Source organism: Triticum dicoccoides, chromosome 5B (genome assembly GCF_002162155.2).
Source record: "Triticum dicoccoides isolate Atlit2015 ecotype Zavitan chromosome 5B, WEW_v2.0, whole genome shotgun sequence".
NCBI classification, from domain to species: Eukaryota; Viridiplantae; Streptophyta; class Magnoliopsida; order Poales; family Poaceae; genus Triticum; species Triticum dicoccoides.
Window position 1 is genome coordinate 205,845,986 of NC_041389.1, and position 11,646 is coordinate 205,857,631.

Sequence of the window (11,646 nt, forward strand, 5' to 3'; positions counted from 1 at the left end):
GATCTGGCGGCGGCGGCGGCGGCGGCGGATTAGGGTTAGGGTTTCGGGCGGAGCGTGGGCCGGCGGCGGTGAGTGGGCTGAGGCGGCGGCAGCTGACAGGCCTGGGGCTCGGGGCGACGCTATTTATAAGTGCCCCCGAGCGGAGTCCCGCTCGGGCACGGCCCAAAGGCGGTTCGCGTTTTTTTAAATAATTCCGCGCAGAAGAAAAATAAAAAGAAATACTAAATGGACTCCAAAAATCCCGAAATAAATTTTCCCCGACTTCTTAAAACCAAGCCGGACAAGATGTACATTTATTTGGGTCTAAATTCAATTTTGAAAAGCGCGCATTTTTCCTAAATTCAAATAAAAAGGCGAAAAACTCCAAAATAAATCTTATTTGATTTTTTATTAAATCTTCATTATTTATTTATTTTGGGAAAGTCATTTTATTCCCTCTCTGAAATTTTGGTAGTAGAAATAATTGAAGATAAAATAATCAAATGATCCTATTTTCAAAATTTGAGAAAACTCAAATATGAAAATAACGAAATCTCCAACTCTCTCTGTGGGTCCTTGAGTTGCGTAGAATTTCTAGGATCGAGCCAACAATGCAACAAAATATGATATGCAATGATGATCTATGTATAACATTCCAAATTGAAAATTTGGGATGTTACAGAAGATTGCTCCATGGTGGACAGGATTATGTTGGGATATCACAATATCTCTTATTTAATTAATGCATCTATATACTTGGTAAAGGGTGGAAGGCTCGGCCTTATGCCTGGTGTTTTGTTCCACTCTTGCCGCCCTAGCTTCCATCATACCGGTGTTATGTTCCTTGATTTTCCGTTCTTTACGCGGTTGGGTGATTTATGGGACCCCCTTGACAGTTCGCTTTGAATAAAACTCCTCTAACAAGGCCTAACCTTGGTTTTACCATTTGTCTCACCACCACCTATATTTCTCCATTGGGAGTCGCGCTCCCGAGGGTCATCTTTATTCTAGCCCCCCGGGGCCAGTGCTTCTCTAAGTGCTGGTCCGAACCGAGCTGCCTGCGGGGCCACCTCGGGGAAACTTGAGGGCTGGTTTTACTTGTAGCTAGTCTCATCCAGTGTTGCCATGAGAACGAGATATGTACAGCTCGTATCTGGATTGTCGGCACATCAGGCGGCTTTGCTGGTCTTGTTTTACCATTGTCGAAATGTCTTGTAAACCGGGATTCCGAGACTAATCTGGTCTTCCTGGGAGAAGGAATATCCTTCATTGACCGTGACAGCTTGTGATGGGCTAAGTTGGGACAACCCTACATGGTATAAACTTTCGAGAGCCGTGCCCATGGTTATGTGGCAGATGGGAATTTGTTAATGTCCCGTTGTAGATAACTTGACACTAGATTCGAATTAAAACGCATCAACCACGTGTGTAGCCATGATGGTCTCTTTTTGGCGGAGTCCGGGAAGTGAACACGGTTTTGGGTTATGTATGAACGTAAGTAGTTTCAGGATCACTTCTTGATCACTTCTAGCTTCTCGATCGTTCCGTTTGCTTCTCTTCTTGCTCTCATTTGCGTATGTTAGCCACCATATATGCTTAGTCGCTGCTGCAACCTCACCACTTTACCCCTTCCTTTCCCATTAAGCTTTGCTAGTCTTGATACCCATGGTAATGGGATTGCTGAGTCGTCGTGGCTCACAGATTACTACAACAACAGTTGCAGGTACAGGTTATGCGATTATCTTGACGCGAGAGCGATGTTTGCCTATTTTGGAGTTCTTCTTTTGCTTCTTCTTAGATCAGGGGATAGGTTCCAGGTCGGCAGCATGGGCTAGCAGGGTGGATGTCGTTTGAGTTTCTGTTTGTGTTTCATCCGTAGTCAGATGATGCTCTTATGTATGACATTGTATTTGTGTGGCATTGTATGCCTTTTGTATGTATCCCCATCTATTTTGTAATGTTGATGTAATGATATCCACCTTGCAAAAGCATACCAATATGCTGTTCAATCCGTGGTGGGACCTTCGAGTCTCTTTAGGATAGTATCGCATATTGGGCGTGACAGCTTAGTACTCGAAGACTGATTGCAAGCATGATTTTCATTAGCTGTCACACTAATTGTAAGCATGAGCAGATGGAAGATTAGGTTAGTGCAAAACTTACCTTAAACCCTACCACCGTCGTTGAAACGAGGCGAGGGTCGAGGGAACCGTCGAGAAAAGCGGGGAAGCGATGTCGCGCCATCGGGCCGCCTCTTGCGGTGGGAGAATGAATACTCATATGGCTCCATCTGGCTCTGCACCCTCACGAACGGCACATCGTACTCGATCGATTCGTTGTCCTCTTGGTGCTCGACCTTCGACCTATACGCCCACCACCTCCACCTAACTTTCACCTCGGGCGAATCTGTCTGCTCTTTCACATACATTGCCACATGGCCCTCACCATCCTCGAAATTTCCCACTCATTGTCAAACCAAGTAAGGATCTCCTTCAACCTGGCTAACTTTGCCTGGTCGCCGCCGGCGATTTGCCTGATTCGCTGCTGCATCCTCTCCATAGATGTCCTTCTGAGTGGTCCGGTGCTAGCTTTGGAAGATGGGAGGAGACAGTGGTCTTGCAATAGAGAAGAGGGAGAGACGAGACGGTGGTTTTGGAATGGAGATGATGGAGAGGAGAGGGGGTGGTTTTGCAATGGAGAAGAGGGGGAGGCGAGATGGTGGTTTTTGAATGGAGATGATGGAGAGGAGAGGAGGTGGTTTTGCAATGGAGAAGAGGGAGAGGAGCGTGCGGCAGCGATCTAGGATTGGACCAGAGGGCCGGCTCGCTGTGACTAGGTCAAAATCAAAATCAATTTACCCTTCAATTAAGAAAGCACATTCAGATACGAACCAAATGATACAATTTTTGGTGACATGCATACACATTTTGCTTGTCAAATACAGTACATGGTCAAACTTTGACCCAAAATACGCAAAACAACAAAAAAATACTTCCAAGACCAGCGCCGCTCTTCCGCTCTTCTCCTCTTAAACCACCACCGCTCCTCTCCTGTTGCAATCTAAATCCAGCGCCGCTCCTCTCATCTTCCATTTCAAAACCACCGGCCCTCCTCTCCTGTTCCAGTCCAAAACCAGCGTCGCTCCTCTCCCGTTCTAATCCAAAACCAGCGCTGCTCCTCTCGTCTTCCATTCAAAAACCACCGCCGGCGAGTGAAGGTGTTATGGAGAAGTAGATCGATGGAGAGTACAACGGATACGTGAGGATCGCAGACGGCGACCCTGTGAAGCTAGCTAGGATGTTGGAGATACAGTCTTGGTTTGACAACAAGGAGCAACTAGCAGCGACGGCGACATCCATGGCCAAATATCTGCAACAGAGCGAAAAGGCGGCGATACTCCCGGAGGGAGTCGCGCCGGAGTACATAGAACTGCTCCTCTGGGCCATGGAGAAAACAGATTCACTGAATCCGATCGTGAGGGAGCGATGGTGGGAGTATCGATCCGAGATGGAGCATCCACCAGAGATTGAAGGATCGAGCATCTACGAGGTGCTGTTTGTGAGGGTGTCCTGCCAGAGCGAGCCGGTGGAGTCTTCGTCGACCGAACCCAACTGCAAGAGTAGAAAAGTAGTTGGCCCGATGACGCTTCCCCGCCATCCTCTCCCTCGCAGTTCACATCGTCTCACGGGGCGGCTGTCTGCCGCCGAGGAATAGGAGGGGACTGCCCCCCTCCCAGCCCAATAGTCGAGCACGTTGTGAATTGTTAGGAGGAGCTTAGGGTTGTCAGTATTTGCAGGTTGTGAATTGTGTTTTGTGTTGTGTATTTTGAGAGTACTTTCAGATATGAATGTCTTTTGAATTTCAGATTTGCAGTATTGAGCATATGAATTATTTTATGAATTCTAGAGATCTATTTTTATCACTTAAAAAAGTAGTTTCATAGGAGTATAAAAGTGCAGACAATGTGATTCTCAGAGAAGAAACTGCAAGTTTCAGTTTCAGATAAGAAACTGCATGTTCAGTTTCAGATAAGAAATTGCAACTTTCAGAGGCAGAGCATTTATATTAACATGGCCTTTTCAAACAGGGTTAACATCATGTTGGAAGTTTTATTCATGGTCGAAAATGCAACTACCAGCCAGTTAACATCATGCTGATCAACATTCATGCATAGCACATCTTCATATGATGCACAGTCATAATGCCCACACAATGTCGAGTGTGCAAAACACAAAGAAAACGAGGGACAAAGTTTTGGCAAGTGTTGGACGTGGTGTGCATAGATGACAATGGGGACCCACATGTCAATAAAGGCAGAGGCAAAAAATTGGAGATATTTTCCCTGCACAGGTGTGAGGTGGAATCGAACCCGGGCGGAACAACTGTCGGGTAGTGTCACTTGGCCACTAGGATAGTTCAGTAGTTTCATTAATAATAAGGCACTTCCTCAGGTGGTCGGATCCCCTCCTGCGCCTTTGTGCGCTCGCCGCGACACCGTTGTCTGCCATTGTGAACATGCTGAACAAACGAGAGGAATCAGGAAAGGACTGTACGTGGAGAGGCGGACAGCCGGGACCCACCAGGTCTATGGCCGTACACAAGCAAGTGCCTCATCGAAAAAAATACTTCCTCCTAATGCTATACTGACATTGGGGCCCATAAGTTTGTCAACATAGTTACATTTTTTAGGTGCTTCAACATAGTTACTATAGGAGATAAATTCACAACGAAGCCGGGGAGCTGGCAGGTATCATTCATTATCACTGGGACAGCAAGTATCAGCTGGGTTTTGGGCTGCCCCGTCTAGGCTTTCATTTTTAACATGCGCAGCCCACGACCTCGGATGGGAGGTCCATAGGCCTGTTTGTATTTTCTGGAGGGCCGTCATGTATCGACCGGCCTATGGACCCCCCATCCGAGGTTTTATTTTTCCTGAATATCGGAAGCCCAATTTATGTATTTTTTGAAGAAAACACAGAGGTCTGTTCTATTTTTTATATAAGAATAGGAATGCGTGCCACATTTTTGGAGGCTGAAATGGGTTGAATACGTGCCACATTTTTGGAGGCTGAAATGTGGGCCAATAGGTCGAAGCCAACGCAAGTCGTTGTCAATTTAGTCAACAAATGATTCTGACATGTTAGCCGTTGGATTTACATCCATCGACCGGCATCCATCTTCAATCTCTCGTCTTCTTCCTCCAGCGCCGCCAGGACCACCTCCCGCCTCCTGCTACTAGCAGCTCTGCTTAGCACGCTTCGCTATGAAGCGCTACTCCACTGTTGGCCAGGCCATCCCTCCACCCCTCCACACCTCTTGTTCTTGTGCACTGACTGCCGAACCACACCGCACTAGAACCAATTAACCCTCGTACACCTCTCCGTCTGTGACTCTTCTCCCGCATCTCCCCATCTGCGGCTCATTTTTTTGACCATGAAGACTGCAGGGCTTACACCCCACAACATTTTATTAATGACCATCTTCGGCTCGTTGCTGTCCAGGGCCTCGCCGTCGTCCACCACCTTGGATGCGCTCGGCGCGCATGGTCAATGTTGTCAATGAACGACACCATCAGAAGTAGATTGTGCGTGGAGAGGCTGACAGCTGGGTCCACAGCCGCACACAAGGAAATGCCTCCTTATTACGTGCAAAATAATGATTCCTCCACCTGACATCTGGGACCCACCGGAAGGGCCTCTGTATTTCGCGAAAAAAATGTGCCCCCCGCTGACAGGTCGGACCCACCAGCTATCTTCGCACGCAAGGAAGTGCCTCCTTATTACGCACAAAAAAATGAATACTCCCCCTGCCAGCTGGAACCCAGCATAGTGGAAGGATGACTTGTGGGCCTACCAAGTTGATGGGGGCAGAGGGCTTTGTCAACTTAGTCAATATGAACGATTCTAGCTCATGTTACCGTACGATGTTCATCCAACGGCCGTAGTGCTTCGTCAACATCTGGTCTTCTTGCTCCAGCTGCCCAAACCAGCGCCGGTCGTGCCACGTGCTCCTACCTCCCGTGGCCGGCTGTGATGCCACAGAGGCCTCACCGCCCCCTACTACTCCCACCGCTGGCCAGGACATCCCTCTACTCACCGACACCCCCTGTTATTCTGCGGTGACAGCAGCCTCACACCGCAGCTGAACCAGTGAACCCTCGTACTCCTCTTCGCGTGCGCATCCACTGTTGCGTCTTCCCCGGCTCCGTGTCGTCCCCTTCCTAGGCCTCGCCGTCGTCCACCGCCGTGGTGCTCTCGGCGCGGCATGGTTAATGTGGTCAATGACCGAATTCCATCGGAAGAGTACTGTACGTGGAGGGGCTGACAGCTGGGTCCACGGCAGCCGCAAGGAAGTGTCTCCTTATTACGTGGAAAATAATGATTCCTCCACCTGCCAGCAGGGACCCACCGGACGGGCCATCGTATTTTGTGAAAAAAACGTTTCCCCCCTGACTGCTGGGACCTACCAGCTACATCTTCGCACGCAAGGAAGTGCATCCATATTATGGGCAAAAAAAATGATTCACCCCATGACTGCTAGGACCCGCCAGCTACATCTTCGCACGCAAGGAAGTGCGTCCGGGCAAAAAAAATGATTCGCCCCCTGACTGCTGGGACCCACCAGCTACATCTTCACACGCAAGGAATTGCCTGACAGTCGGGACCCACCTGGTCGAAGCGTACGTAGCATTGCCATTCTGGTCACGAACGTGTACGTACATACTGGTCGATGTAGAGGCGTGCACATGTCGTAGTAGAGGCGTGCACGTGTCGTAGTATAGGCGCGCACGTAGCATGTACACATACGTACAACGGCTAGGGTGCAAGAAAGAAAATACAGCCACATACGTACATACGGGCGGGGTCTCGAACGCCTACACGCGCATATGTACGGCCAGGGCTCGTGTACATGGCTGGGTCGGAACAGAGAAACAACGTCATCGTCGTGTTCATGGGGAGGCAACGGAATGCGTCGTGTTCATGGGGAGGCAACGGAATGCATCATGTTCATCGGGAGGTAGGGCTGGAGAAAAAGCTCGAAGCTCGCGAGGTAAACGAGTAGCTCATGACTTGGCTCGAATCGACTCGAACTCGAACAATAACGAGTCAAGCCAATCTTTAGTTTAAGATCATTTATAGGCCGAGATAAACAAGCCGATCTCACAGGTACTCGTATAACTCGTTAGGCTAGGTAAAAGAATCAGTGTTTCTTGATGGGTAGTAAAAAACAGCCACTAAACACCTTTCGTCCAAGCACAAGGCCCGACCGCTCAAGGCCTAGTCACCCAGGAGACTCGCACATACATGACCATATGTACATTATAAATTCTCAGTTAATTTTTTTGTCGTATTCATAAGGTTTTATGTTCATATCTTTAACGAGCTTAACAAGCTAAACGAGCCAGCTCGCGAGTTATAAGAGTCGAGCCAATCTTGCATTTGAGCTCGTTATAGTAACGAGTCGAGTCGAGCTAGCTCTTTAATGAAATGAGCTTTAGTGAGTCGAGTCGAGCCAGCTCGATTGGGCTCAAATTCCACCCCTATCGGGAAGCAACGGAACGCGTGGGAGCCAACCGGCTTGGACGGAACAGGCGATGGAAGCGAGGCCTGGCTTACCGCAGAACGGAGGAAACGACCTTGTGTTCGACCGGCCACATTCAAAACGGGATCCTGTTCATCGGGAGGGGTCCGGCGTACCGCAAAACGGAGGAAACGGACCTCCTACGGTCGAAACGGGGGTCCTATTGATCGGGAGGGGTGTGGTGTACCGCAAAACGGACGAAACGGACTTGTGTTGGAGCGCTACGGTCGAAATGGGGGTCCTGTTGATCGGGAGGGGTGTGGCGTACCGCAAAACGGACGAAACGGACTTGTGTTGGAGTGCTACGGTCGAAATGGGGGTCCTGTTCATCAGGAGGGGTGTGGCGTACTGCATAACGGGACTCCACGGGATACTGTTCATCTCCACCGTCGACCTCCTCTAGCCTCCACGTGCTACCGTCGACCTCCTCCACCCTCCATGGGCTCCTGGTCATCCAGTCTCCACCATGCACTACTCCATCGGCTACTGTTCAACCACCCCTCCACGGGCACCCCTCCATAGTCTAATGTTCATTCATCCAGCCCTCCACACCACGGGGTCCTGTTCATCTAGAGGCAACGCCACCGCTCACTATTCATCCACCCCCCCCCGCAACATTCACTGTTCATCCAGAGAGGCAGCATCGATCGGCTTTAGTTAGCAGCAGTAGCGAAGGAATCGCTCGATCGGGTTCAGTTAACAGCCATCGACCGATCGCTCGGGTTGCGTAGCCTGCAGTGCAATCGCTCGGGTTCAGTTAGAGCCCAACGCCTCGCTCGGGTTCATTTAGAGCCAATGCCTCACACACACGCGCGTACGTCTACAAGGGAAACATGCATCGCTCGGCCCCCGACCGCCCACCGTAACCGGGAACTCCCCGAAATTTTCCTCGCCCTCGCTTCTACCATGGTTTTTTCCGTCATGGACGGCCCAAAGAATGTCATGCAGCTGCGTCTACCGCCCGCCCAGGACGAAAAGCCCATTTTCTGTCAGGATTTTTTTGTCATAGAAGTAGGAGCCCACCACATCTATGATGATACCGGGTTTGTCACAATTATCGTCATAGAAGTGTCATAAGTATGACAGAAAGGAATTTCATTCGGCTCAAAATGTCACGGATGTGTCTATTTTTTGTAGTGCATGTGCCCCCACACCTTACATGTTATGTGCTTATACGAGTTGCTTGGAGCTTGTAGATCTGAGATATAGCAGCTCACATGACGTCTTAATATTTTTACAGGAAACCTTAATGAGTTTGAGAATTGCACACAATTTGTAGAAAAACTACTTAGATACCCTTGGATCCCATATCCAACGACCTCGAAGCTCTTGTCACCATAGCATCTAAGATGAAGGAGGACCTCATATTCTCCTATATGTAAGAATATCATGTGCTACCACCTTAGATGCTTTGGTGATACAAGCTCTTCGGACCCGTTGGATCTACGATCCAACAACTCCTCGGTGGTTCGAATGTTTTTTTGCAGAAAATCCCCCGAAGAGTTCGACCACTGCTTCCAAACACAAAGACTATTCAGATGTCATTGTATCTCAGATCAAACGACCTCGAAGCTCGTATCACCGTAGCATCCAAGCTGTGAGAGCACCTGATGTTTTCTCGCATGGGAGAATATGATGTGCTCCCGCATCGTAGATTCTATGGTGATACGAGTTCATTGAGATCTAACGGCTCACAGTAGGAGGTTTGAATGTTTTTGCAATATACTCCTGAGAGAGTTTGGGAATTGCATAGAAAGTATAAGTACTATGCATGTGGCATCTGATCACAGATCAGACGACCTAGATGCTCGTATCATCGTAGCGGCTAATTAAGCTACAGGGAGCACCTAATATTAGCAACTTGGAGCCATTGGATCCAAGATGCAGTGGCACACACGAGGCCTGAGTCTTTTATTTGCAAAACCTTCACTACTACGAAAAGGCCTACTAATGGCGCACCAGTTTTGCCTACTAATGGCGCACTACTGGTGCGCCATTAGTATCACGCCACTAGTATTTTTTACTAATGGTGCACCACTGATGCGCCATTAGTATCTGGTATACTAAAAGCGCACCGCTGGTGCGCCATTAGAATAGCCCCCAGTGCGCCATTAGTAACAATTTTTTTTCAAATTTTTTTTTCAGAATTTTTTTTTAGTTTTTTTTTCAAAATTTGTTTTCCGTTTTTTTCTTAATCTCAGGTCACTATGACTTACTCTCGGGTCAATATGCTTAATCTCAGGTCAAATCACACTCCATGGTCAAACTTCCCGAAAGGTCACCCATCCTCACAGTACTCCAGCCCAAGCATGCTTAACTTCAGAGTTCTATCCAACCCCAGCAACAACTCACTTCACAAGCACTTGTTGATATATCTAGCATATCAATCCTATTATACCTTGTTGATGTCTAGGACTTTGTTCATGTTCATGACTATGATGAAAATTTGGAAAATATTCAAACTTCCTGGTCATATTACGTATCATTTTTTGAAAAAAAATTCAAAAAAAATTCAAAACCAATTTTTTTTCTGTTACTAGTGGCGCACCACATCCATGGTGCGCCACTAGTAATTTTGATTTTTTTGAATTTTTTTGACTCTAGATCTTGAAAGCCCCGTAACTTTTTTCTGTTAGGTTTTTGGGGATGTTGAAAATGTTTAACGGGGTTCCCCCAATTAAATTTGGATGTAAATTTTCGAGTAGATGATTTTTCATATAAAAAACTTTTTACTCTGAGTTCGTATGCAAAAGTTATGCCCATTTTACAAATTTTCGGAGAGATTTTGCAAATAAAGTCAAAATTCATATTTGTTAATTTTCCCAACAACTAGACCACATATCACGTGGGAAACTTATTTTCTTTTATTTTTTTGACATTTCCATCATTTTCTTTTAGTTTTTTCCACATATCACCGTGCGCCATTACTAGTTTTGGAAAAAAAATAAAAAAATTGAAAGTTTTTTTGAATTGTTTTTGAAAAAAACTTAGTAATGGCGCACCAGTGGACAGTGCGCCATTACTAGTCAAAACTAGTAATGGCGCACTGTCCACAGGTGCGCAATTACTAACAAATTTGTTTTTACTTTTTTTTTCAAAACTACTAATGGCGCACGGTGGGTGTGGTGCGCCATTACTATGCCAACTAGTAATGGCGCACTATCCCACGGTGCGCCATTAGTAACAAATTTTTTTTATTTTATTTTTCAAAACTTCTAATGGCGCACCACACACCAGGTGCGCCATTAGTAATATATTACTAATGGCGCACCTGTATGTGGTGCGCCATTGCTATATACTAATGGCGCACCACACATGTGGTGTGCCATTAGTGTCCATTTCATCTATAGCCGTTTTTCTAGTAGTGCTTGGACAGTTCGGAAATTGTGCACAATTACAAAGACTACTCCTAAGCCATTGGATGTGAGTTCCAACGACGTAAAAACTCATATCACCATAACATCTAAGCTACGGGGTGGAAGTGATATTCTATGTCGCTGCCATTTTTGTTCCTAAACTTGCAAAATACGTGTAACTCGTGGCGTTACTTGTCTAACCACGCAAAGTGTTTGTTCAAAAAAGGCATCCTCCACTGAAATATTGGAACAACACATGGGGGTCCCACTTGTCATTAATCAAATTTGGACCTAAAACTTACAAATCTGAAAGATGAGATTCGAACTGGTGACCTTGACTACAAAGTGTAAGTTGGTAGCCTGAAACAACAACGGTTGTTGGCTTTGTCCCATAACTTGATTTTATATAGTATTACGTTGACTAGAGTAGATGGAGTGGCTCGTCAACACGTGCATGACCGTTCACTCACTTACCATCAACACGTGCATGACCGTCTAGTACGGCCCGTCTTCATTAGCACAAGACTCAAGACCCTCGCGAGGGGCCAAGCCTCATGGGGCGGACGACGCAAGGCTTCCTCAGGGACAGCCTCGCCGGGCAGGCTCGCAAGGAGGCGGAGAGATCAAGGCAGGATACCTCGCGACGTGCTCGTGACGCAAGCCATGACGATCGAGACCAGGCGGGCACCAGGCGGGCGCCGGCCTGCGCAGCGTCCTTGCTTCCTCTTTG